Raw genomic sequence first — 11,533 nt, forward strand, 5'->3', positions numbered from 1 at the left:
GCGGAGCCTCAAGTTCCAGACTACACGTCAGAAGATCTGCCCAGGGAGCCCGAGGTGGCTCCTTCAATGCAGGAAGCGACAGGGACCCCTTATGCCGAGACAACTCACACGGGTGCCCCCGCCTACTCTAGTGCTCCCACTTACTCTGGGTCCGCTCATACGCAAGCTGGGCCCTTAGGCTCGGGAGCTCAAAGGGAGTTCAGGAGCGTGCTGTTGCCGAACTATGCTCTTCAGAAGAGTAGGGAGGCCACATTACCCGAGGAGATCGCGGTGTGGACCGATCTTCCTTTGAACCAGGTCGCCTGTTGTGCTGCTACTCATGCTATGGTGGTGAGTCAGATTTCTTGTCGGGCTTTGTTTTTATCTCTCTTGCTGTCGTTCTCTTAATCACTTGTTCTTTTTGGTAGGTGAACTCTTCTATTCATGCCTTGGCGGCCCAGGTGGAGAGGAGCTCAAGGCAGGCGCGAGTTGCCGAAGAGGATTTTCGTGCCGCCGAGGCGACTACTCGAGCTGCTGAGGCGGCTGCTCGTGTTGCTATGGCCAGGCAGGCGAGGTCTCAAAGGGATGCCGATGCCATGGGGGTGGTTGTGAAGCATATGGCGGACCTGAGGCTGGATCTGCAACATCAGGTCGAATACCTTCAGGAGGACATTAGGGAGAGGACGCAAATCTTCTCCCAAGCATCGAAGATGCCAAGAATAAGGTCGTTGATGAGTACATCGCCTCGCCTCGCTTTGACAATCTAATGGTGGACTCGTACAGAAGGGGATTTAAACTAAGCTGGTGGATGATCCAGAACACGTACCCCGAGCTCGATATTAGTGCCATATCCACTTCGTGTATAACTCAGGAGATGGCCAACACTACTGATGGTGAGCCGGTTTTCGAGGGCGAGGCAGGACCTTCGGGTGTCGTTGAAGTGCCTTCTGATGAGGAAGAAGTAGCTCCGGGCTTATAATTTTTTTTTATCAAATGTACTCTTCCTTATCTTGCAATGGAATGAACTTTTCTTTTGGTAAGTGTTGGTTGTTCTTTCTCCCGATCTGGCATATTTTTCGAACTGATAATATGCCCGATCTATTTCTCGCCCGGGTTATTGCACTCGCGTGACCTGTTTCGATGTTTAATACTTAGTCATCGCTTCACCTGAGTCTTTTGGCTGACTTTTCTTTGCTTGCCTATGCCGAGGTTCCTCCGTTAGCTCGACATCCTGGCCCTTAGGCTCTTGTAGTGATTTCGTCTACTTCACTTGGCGGTCTATAGGTAGTTTCGCCTTAAGTTAGCGATGTTCCACGCTCGGGGTACTTGTTTGCCCTCTAAGGTTTTGAGCTTGTATGCCCCCTCGAGCGCTATTTTTACTCTATAGGGACCTTCCCAATTTGGTCCAAGTTTGCCCACGCTGGGTTTGGGCACCATAATCTTACGGGGAACCAGGTCGCCGACTCGGAAGCTTCGCTTCTTTACTCTGGCGTTGTAGTACCGAGCTACTTGCTGCTGGTAGGCCGCTGTTCGGATGTGCGCGAGGTCTCTTACCTCATCTAGTAGGTCGAGGTTGGTACGCAACTCATCTCCGTTTGTCTGATCGTCATATGCTTCTAGTCGCAGTGTAGGTATTTTGATTTCCGCTGGGATTACCACTTCAGTGCTGTAAGTGAGGTTAAAGGGGGTCTCTCCCATGGAGGTTTTGTCTATAGTCCGGTGAGCCCATGAAACACTTGGTAGCTCGTCTGCCCACAACCCTTTAGCTCGGTCTTGTGGTGCTTTCAGTCCGCGTAGGATGGCTCTGTTCATTACTTCTGTCTGACTGTTTGCCTGCGGGTGTGCGACTGATGTGAAGTTCTGACGAATTCCCATATTTTGGCACCATTCTTGGAACTTGATATCATCGAACTGTTTTCCATTGTCGGAGATCAGTACCTGAGGTAGCCTGAAGCGACATACTATGCTCCTCCAAAAGAAGTTCTGTATGCTTTGGGCTGTAACTGTTGCCAGAGGTTCAACTTCTATCCATTTTGTGAAGTAATCTACTACCACCACTAGGAACTTTCTCCCACCTGTTGCTGGCAGGAATGGCCCTAGGAGGTCGATGCCCCATTGCGCAAAGGGCCATGGGCTGGTGAGGTATTTGAGGTCAGAAGCAGACTGATGGTGGATGTTGGCATGCTTCTAACACTTGTCGCATTTTCTGACGAGCTCGACAGCTTCTGTCTTCATCGTTGGCCAGTAGTATCCTTGTCGAAGTGCCTTTTGGGCGAGGGCTCTGCCCCCCAGGTGTCCGCCACACAGACCTTCATGAGTGTCGCTAAGTACGAGCTCGGCTTTGGTAGGTCACAGGCAACACAAGTAGGGGAGCGTGTAGGACCGTCGGTACAACCGTTCGTCTATTATGACGTATTTGGCTGCCTGGTGCTGCACCCTCTTGGCTGCATTGCGGTCCGTAGGGAGGGTTCCATCTAGCAAGAAGCTCGCGAGTGGGTCGATCCATCTCGGCTCTGCTTCAAGGACGGGAGTGACCTCCTCTGCCCCACCGAGAATGCTAGGCTGAGGTAAGTCCTCTATGTACATGGTTCTCATGGTGTTGTGACTCGTGCTGGCTAACCGGGATAGGGCGTCGGCCTCAGTGTTCTCTGACCTCGGGATTTGCCTGATGAAGTGTGACTGGAAGTTGAGCAGAGCCTCTTTTACTTTCTCCAAGTATGCGATCATAGAGAGCTTGCGTGCTTCGTACTCGCCCGTAACCTGGTTGACCACGAGCTGGGAATCACTACAGATGACTATGTGCTTTGTTCTTACCTTTTGCGCTAGGTTCAGCCCAGCTATCAGTGCCTCGTACTCTGCCTCATTGTTGGATGCCGCGAACTCAAGCGTAGTGCGTATTCCAATTTTGTGCCACTCGAGCCGCATAGGACTATTCCAGCCCCGCTGCCTTGCTGGTTCGAGGAGCCATCTACGTGAAGGATCCAGGGCTCCTCATCCCAGTTCGCGCTTGGCCTAACCAGGAGAGATACCACATTGGCTGCTACTTCATGGGGTTCAGACTCTATTGTCTTGGGAGCTCCGGATTCACCCAAACTGGGGATCTCAGGCTCAACCGGCCCAGGGGCTTCGAGGCTGAATGTGCACTCAACGATAAAATCTACTAAGGCTTGGGCCTTAATGGCAGTCCGTGGCTTGTACTGGATGTCGTACTCGCTGAGCTCAATGGCCCACTTTGTCAGTCGACCAGAAACCTCGGGCTTGAGTAAGACTTGTCTCAGAGGTTTGTCAGTCAAGACGACGACGGTGTGAGCCTGGAAATATGGGCGGAGTTTTCGAGTTGCAATTACCAGTGCGTATGCTAGCTTTTCTATATGTGGGTATCTCCCCTCTGCTCCCTACAGAATTTTACTAACATAATAAACAGGCCGCTAGACCCGATCTACTTCTTTTATTAGTACTGAACTGACCACCTCATCGCTCGCCGAGAGGTACAATTCTAAGACCTCGCCCTCCTCGGGCCTGACTAAGGTTGGCACGGTAGCGAGGTAGGTCTTTAGCTTGCTGAATGCGAGCTGACAATCTTGGGTCCATTCGAACCCTTTGCTATTGATTGCCTTAAAGAAAGGCACACAACGGTCTGCTGATTTGGACATAAAGCGGCTGAGGGCGGCTATGCGGCCGTTTAGCCTCTGAACCTCTTTTACTTTTCGAGGTGGTCTCATATCTAGGATGGCCTTTATTTTGTCCGGGTTGGCCTCAATACCGCGCCGGTTGACAATGTATCCTAGAAACTTACCTGAGGTGACACCGAAGACACATTTGTTGGGGTTCAGTTTCATGCTAAATTATCATAGAATTTGGAAGACAGAATCTAAGTCTTGTATTAATTCCTACGAGAACTGCGTTTTGACGATCATGTCGTCTACATAACATTCTATTTTCGTGCCAATTAAGGGCCAAAAAAGCTTATTTACAAGTCTTTGGAAGGTTGCCCCAACATTCTTTAGTCCGAAGGGCATGGCCTTGTAACAGTACAGGCCGAACTCGGTTATGAAGCTGGTTTTTTCCTCATCAGACTGGTCAATCTTGATTTGGTTGTAGCTTGAGTAGGCGTCCAAGAAGCTTAGCAACTCATGTCCCAAGGTCGCGTCCACTAGGCGGTCAATTCGGGGGAGGGGGAAGCAATCTTTTGGGAAAGCTCAGTTCAGGTTAGTGTAGTCGACGCACATGCGCCACTTGTCGTTTGCTTTTTTCACCAGCACTGGGTTGACTACCTAGCTCGGGTAATGAACTTCCCTTATGAAGTCTGCTGTGAGGAGCTTTTCGACCTCTTCGTCGACCGCCCTCCAGCGCTCCGGGGCTAAGTTGCGTTTCTTCTGTCTAATGGGTCTGACTACAGGGTCAGTGTTAAGTTTGTGAGTTATAAGGCCAGGGTCAATACTGGGCATATTGGCCATGGACCATGCAAAAATATCTAAATTTTGAAGTAAGAAACTCACCAGTTCGCTTCGTAGAGGCTCTTTGACGGAAGCACCGATCTGTAGCGTTTGAGTCGGATCTGTAGCCGAGGTCGGGATCGCGACCGTTTCTTCTGTGGGCGAAGCTTGTTCCTTGCCCTGCTCCGTAGGCCGCTCCAATTTGAGGTCGTCGGCTGCCTTGGTTTTTCCCTTTAGGACGGCAACATAACACTTGCGGGACTCAAGCTGGTCGCCCCGCGCTACCCCCACACCGAAGTCCGTGGGGAACTTCATTGCTAGATAGTAGGTGGAGACCACTGCTCGCAGAATATGCGTAATTGGCCGCCCTATTATGGCATTGTATGGGGAGGGGGTCATGACCACTAGAAAATCGTGGTTGAGTCTGATCGTGCAAGGCCATGTGTCGAATTCCACAGGTATTGTTATCTTCCCCAGGGGCCTGACTTCCTCTCCGCTGAAGCCCACCAGAGGAGTGTTTGCGAGCTTCAACTCGCTTCTTTGCGATTGTAGTTGGTCAAACGCCGACTTGAAGAGGATGTCCACCGAATTGCCCGAGTCCACAAGTACGCGCCAGACTTCGAAGTCGTTGATCCATAGTTTTATGACGAGCGCGTCATCGTGGGGATAGTGGACACCTTGCGCGTCGTCTTCCGTGAAAAAGATTTGTTCTTCTGTCTTTGGCCTCTTTGGAGGGTTCTGTTCTTCTTGGGCTGCCTCGCGAACTGACATCCGTGCTGTTGCCGAAGTGCACCCTGCTACCACTGAACCTCCTACTATAACATGGATGGTTCCCCGAACTAGCCTCTCTTCTGGAGGCAGTCGCTGCAAGGCTTCGGCCGGTCTACTGCTGGACTCGGGGGCATCCTTTCCATTCTCCCCTTGCCGACCTGCCTTATTATTATTATCATTATGTTGTACAAAATTTCTCAAGTATCCACGATGAATGAGTCCCTCTATCTCGTCCCGGAGATTATTATGTTGTTCGGTACTATGACCGTGATCTCTATGAAAACTACAGTATAGATTTTTATTTCTCTCGTTTGGATTACTCTTTAGGAGAGGTGGCCACTTTACGTAGGGGGCGTCCTTGATCGTCATCAAGATCTCGGTCCGCCTTGTGTTTAACGGTGTGTAATCCGTCTGAACTGCTAAGGGAACTCGGGACGGCTGGCTTGGCTTCGCCTCTCGGGCCCGACTTCTTCTGTCGCCTTGGTTGGAGGGCTCACCTTCCCTTTTTCTTTTCTCGACCCCGCCTTCTATTCTTTGGTTGATTTCTTCCTTTGTTCTCATGAACTTGTCCGTGAGCTTGAGGAAATCGGCCACAGTCGCTGGCTAGCTAGCCACCATGTGCCATTTGAACTCCTTGTGCGTTACCCCTCTCTTGGCCACCGCGAGCTGTACTACGGGGTCTAATTGCGGTATCTGCAAGCATGCTTCATTGAACCGCTTGATGTAGCCCCGGATGGATTATCCTTTCCACTGGACTACTCCGAAGATGCTTTCCTCGGTCATGGAGCACCGCTTGCTGGTAACAAAGTGTGCGGTGAAGACCTGCAAGAACTGGGTCCAGCTTCTTATTGACCCGGGGACTAGGTTTCCATACCAGTGCGGGCCACCCCCTGAAGGTGGTGGTGAAGGCCATGCACATGCATGACTCACTGGCCCTAGCGAGGTGCATTTGTGACTAAAAAGCGTCGACATGATCGTTGGGGTCAAAGGACCCATCATACTTGTCCAAAGATGGAAGCTTGAAGTCTCTGGGCATGGGGACTGCCAGGAGTTCTGATGCGAGGGGGGAAGGAACTAAGAGAATTGGGGTAGCTTTTACCTCATCCGAGCTCGTCTCTTTCTTGCCTCTGAGCTCGGGTAGGACACGGGTAGCAGTTCAGCGACTTCGTCGGCGCCTTCGTTGTTGAGCGGGCCTGGTACTGGCGCTGCTGGCCTCTGTGTTGCCAAGCTCGATGGGCCCAGAATGTTGGTCTGCTGCTAGGGCGCTGAACCGGTTCTCTGTGAGCGGGAACTCAGGCTTGGAGCGCCGAGGTGCTGACTCTGTGGGCGAGGTTCCTGACCCACCTGCGAGCTGCGAGGCATGGGTAATTTTTCTTTCCTTCCGGCCTGGGGATGAGGCCTGACTATTAGAGGGGTTCTGGAGTTGGGAAGCTTCTCCTCGGTGAGGCCGTCCACCCTGAGGGGAGGCCATAACCGGCTTCGAAATAGGGTGCCGAGGTGGAAGCAGTGACTGGTTCAGGGGTAGCTGAGGGAATTACTACTGATAATGGTGTTGGGAGAGGTGGTGTAGTACCTGGTGCTGCTGGAGTTGATGCTGCTGGAATTGTTGCATTTGGGCTTGCATTTTCCGCATGCATTGCATTAGGTCGTCCAGCTGGTTCTGGCGGGTCGCTAGTGGGACAACAGTTGGTTCAGCGAAGGTTGCTTTGATAGGGAGTGGAAGAGGGATGTTCAAAGCAGGAAGGTTCAGGGGCGCCACTGCTTGTGGTGCATTCAAGCTGGAGATCCCATCCACTAAAAGAGGGATGGTGAACTGTCCGATGCACACCACGGGAACTTGGAGTTGTTCCCCGGTGGTGTTCATTTCTGTGCCACGTCCAACATTGTTGGAGGAAGCCATGGGTGTTGGAGTTTTTTGGAAGAAGAGTAGGTAAGAGAGGTAAGAGAGATTTAGAGGGAGGCTTTTAGAAGCGTTCCCACAGATGGTGCCAATTGATGGTAAGCAATCCGGCCGGTCCTAGCTATCAACAATCTTGTCTCTGATTGGAGCAACGGGGAGCCTGAAACGGAGAAGATGAGGGAACTCCGAGGGGAACCTGGTGAGATAACTCTGAAGCTCAAGTTAGTATACTCTCAAAGGCAAGATAAAGACCGGATGGCACAAAGTTCACATACCTTGTTGTTGGGGGTAGGGGGCCTTTTATAACCACTTCGCGCACTTGCTCCGAGGCTTCTGTCAGGTCGGATATGATCATTTTTGTGCTTCTGCCAGTTCGGGTGTCATCCCTTCTGCTGGGATAGAACTGCCACTGCTCCTTGTTGGAGTTGTCTCTATAACTAGAGATGGTGGTGGCAGGTGGCCGTTTGAAGTGCGGCTGTCAAGCGTTAGATCCCAAGTCAGTCAGGTGCGCTGCCCCTGGATACGAACCTTCTCGGTGTTAGGCATGGTACGGTTGTTCAGTTTGGCGTCTTGGAGGCAAAGTGCTGGAGTGGTGAGCGAGGTGAAGTCTTGAGTTCGGAGGTGTGTCCCGAACTGCCATAGGGCAGGCCAGTTCGGAGATGTGTGTCCCAAACTGTCATAGGGCAAGCCAGTTCGGGCCACTGCCCTTCGGGTTTGGCTCGGGGCCTAAGGGAGAGTTCGGGCTCCTAATTTAGAGTTCGGCCTGCTGGTAGGGAGTTCGGACCGCTGGTTCCTTTGGTGCTTGCGCCTTAGGCGTGCTGTTGTGCTGAGCTGTTGCCTTTGCCATGTTTTGCGTAATTACGAGGTCGGGCCAAATCTTCCTTCATCACCTACCATTAGCTAGCTGTTAAGTGACATGTGAAAAAATATAAATGCCTTTTTTATGTTATCTAATTTTCTTTATCAACCATTTGTTCTAAAATCAAATCCTTTTTCCGCAACCAAATTCACATGGGAGTAAAGGCATGAGTTGAGTAAAAAGATATAGAGAATATAGAAAAAGAATCAGTATGATTTACTGCAATGGGATGATAGAATCTCTTTCCCTTACTATTCCCTCTTCCATACTGGCGTTTGCTTCTAGGAGGCCAAGGGACAAACACCGGGCATCCCATACTACCGATGTGATGTGGGACCAATGAATCATAACATTCCACCATGTTCCACAGTCCCGACACTCGTGCAGGTTGGCTTTGCACTAGTCTCCTAGTCCCCACCAAACACTACAATAATGATGTCATCACCTACGCCGCACGATTGCAACTAAGGGGCATAGTATAGGATCTGAAACCATCTGTTATGTGCCTTAGGAGAATTCATCTCTAAAAGCTAGCTGTTAGAGGGAGAAAACCCAGACACATATACACCCCACAACAGCATCCCATACTACCGATATGGGACTAATGGATCGTAAAAAAAGGGGTGACGGATCTCAAACCAGGAGACCATGTCCTCCCTGTATTGTTCACTGGGGAGTGCAAGGCTACAAAATACAAATAAGAGGAGAGTAACATGCGTGATCTCCCTCGGATCAGCACTGATAGAGGTGTAATGCTAATTGCTAAGTGATGGTATATATACCACTTCGTTGGCACCTCCATGCCTTCAGCAAGTATACAGCGATCCATGTTGGCTGCCTCGCTAAGATCAACCCTTCTGCTCCCCTTGATAAAGTCTGTGTCCTTAGTTGTGAGATCTCTACTGGTCTTCGTGTTGCCTTGAATGTTACAAAACCCAAAAGGGGTTACTGTTTTTGGATTAGGGGTTGTTGATCTTGCTACTACTGAAGGGGCAAGAATTGCAGGGGCTTCAAGAATCATAGGTGTTGTTGATCTGAACCCCAGGAGATTCAATGAAGTCAACAAGTTTGGAGTGACAGAGTTTTTTGAACCCAAAGGAATATGAGAAACCAAATCAAGAGGTGATTGTTGGGATGACAGCGGAGGAGTAGACAGAAGTATCCAGTGTATTGGCAACATCAATTAGAGTTCACATCGCCGCCCCACAAGGACCCTCCCCACAACGCCCCGCAGCACATTTTCGCCGATGATAGTATTAGTCTTGATGATGTCATCATTGGGAGATGCTTCCAATACACAGCGGGGATGTGATGTGGGGCGGAGATGTGATCTCCATGAACATTTTGAATGTATTTGAATGTATTTACGACGGTTGGGGTGTTGTAGTACTGATAGGCATTCCGAGCAAAGATGACGAATTCAAGACCCACCCCATGAAAATTTTGTATGAGAGCTCTCAAAGAAACTTTCTTTGGCAACTACAAGCCCCGTTCTGACATTCCCTCTGTTGTCGATAAATACATGAACAAGGAGCTTAAATTGGAGAAGTTCATAACCCACCAAGTTCCATTTGCAGAGATCAAGTACATGCTACAAGGAGATTGCCTTCGATGCATCATTCGCATGGGCACATAGAGCCAGGCCAAAACGAGTGTCCAGACTTGCATTCTAAACAGCAGTTGTTTACCATTCTTCAGTTTGTTGCAAGCTGAGGTTTAAGTTGTAAGAAATGGGCATTAGTCTTGGTTTGGTTTTGATTTCAAAGTTATGGATCATAGAAGTTTTATGGAATTTAGCAATTGAAACATATAAAGCTTCTTGTTTGTACAAACTGTACAAGACTTATTATACAAACTAATAAAATGTGAGATTGGCACATGTTGTTACATGATATACATAACTGACTGTTCATTAACAAAACATATTGGATTGGCACATTTTGAAATTTCAAGTACTAAATTATTGCATTTTAAAGTTTGAAAACCAAAGTCTTACTAGGCCTAAAGCATAATTTCCTCGTCAATGAGCACAACTATTCCCTCATCTTTTTCATTAAAAGAAGAGGGTTTACAGCTTTCCACGTTTCCAACAGACATGAAATGTCTCCCAAGCCATATCCTCGAAACTGCCTAATCTGCATTTACTGCTTAACGCACTGCCACTATTTGATTATTGCATGATTTGAAATTTTGCTACATCCAGAAAGGTTGCTTAACCATTTTTTCAAACCAGAGGGGGTGGAGAATCATGATTTGATGCAATTCAATTTACCTCTCTTAGTAAGATAGTTGTAAATTGGTGAAGTTCATGAATGCTGATTTACAGCCTTACTTTCAAATTTTAAAGCCAAGGAATCAACTTTTCATTTGGAGGATGACGATGATGGTGAAGTCAAGTTATTTATATCCCGGGCTTTTCATATATCTAGATAGGAGTGTTAAATGGAGGGGTTGGGCTTGATGAGGGGTTGAAGACCTATCCATCCATCAACTGCCCACATCCATTAATGGACCCATATGTTTTGTATGTACATGGGTTGCAATCCAACCCAATCCACCCACTCGGATCCATTTCAACATTTGGATTTATGTACATAAATCCTTATCGATAAAAAAAAATGTTTAGGTGTTTTCTATGTTGCCACATATTCTTACTTAGTTGGTTCAACACAAATATAAAAAATTAGATTCATTAAAAGCCAGAGAGAAAGAAAATAGAGGGGAGAGAAAAAAGAAAGGGGAGAGAGAGATAAGAGAGTGGGGGAAAGAAATGCATCAAAGTGGAAATGAGAGAAACATAGGAGAAAGAAACACATCAGAGATGGTAGAGAGGAGAAAGACAAAGGGGGGAGAGAGAGAGAGGGGGGGGAGTATGGGAAGGTAAGATAATGGAGTTTGTGAGAGAGGATCCTTTGCTGGCTCAATGATATCATGCCGACATGTTCAATTGTTAGTGGCTAAATAAATTACCGGTAATACCAGAAAAAAGAGCTTTTACCCGTAAAACCCCCCTATGATTTTGATGAATATCACCTTAAATGAGACATGATATCATTGGGCAAGTAGAGGATCCTCTTCTCACTAACCAGTTTTTAAGCGGAAAAGAGAGAGGGGGAGAGAAACAAGTGGAGAGTAATTTGGAAGAAGAGAGAAAAAACATATGCAGAGAAGAGAAGAAAGAATTAAGAGAATTTGTAGGAGAGATGAGAGAAAAGAAAAGGAAGAGAGAGAATGCGTGAGAGAGAAAAGACGAGAATTAAACAATAAGAAGAAAAAATGGAACAAAGGAGGAAGAGAAATAAATGTTAAAAAATGGTAATGTACAACTTCCTTTATGTAACTAAACCTAATGGATACCCATAACCCAACCTTACTCAACCCTTTAAATTTGATCCAATGGTTAGTCAACCCATTAGAGGTGCTTATAGTTTGGTTGACCGAACTGTGGGCCTATTTTGAAATCGAACCAGTATTACTAGTTTTGGAAAACCAGTAACTGAAATTGAACCGAAGATGATTGGTTAACCATGGGTTTGATTTGTCGATTTTTCAGCTTTTTTATATTTATAGTATATATTATAAAAATGT

General features: G+C 48.0%; 1 pseudogene; it reads left to right on the top strand.

Moving 5' to 3' along the window:
* Positions 1–8,304: 8,304 nt before the first annotated feature.
* Positions 8,305–9,581, top strand: LOC148855198 (alcohol dehydrogenase 1 pseudogene; annotated as a pseudogene).
* Positions 9,582–11,533: the final 1,952 nt, after the last annotated feature.

The sequence above is a fragment of the Nelumbo lutea genome, chromosome 4, assembly GCF_056320005.1.
Source record: "Nelumbo lutea isolate HS-2025 chromosome 4, American lotus-T2T, whole genome shotgun sequence".
In the NCBI taxonomy this organism is placed as follows: Eukaryota; Viridiplantae; Streptophyta; class Magnoliopsida; order Proteales; family Nelumbonaceae; genus Nelumbo; species Nelumbo lutea.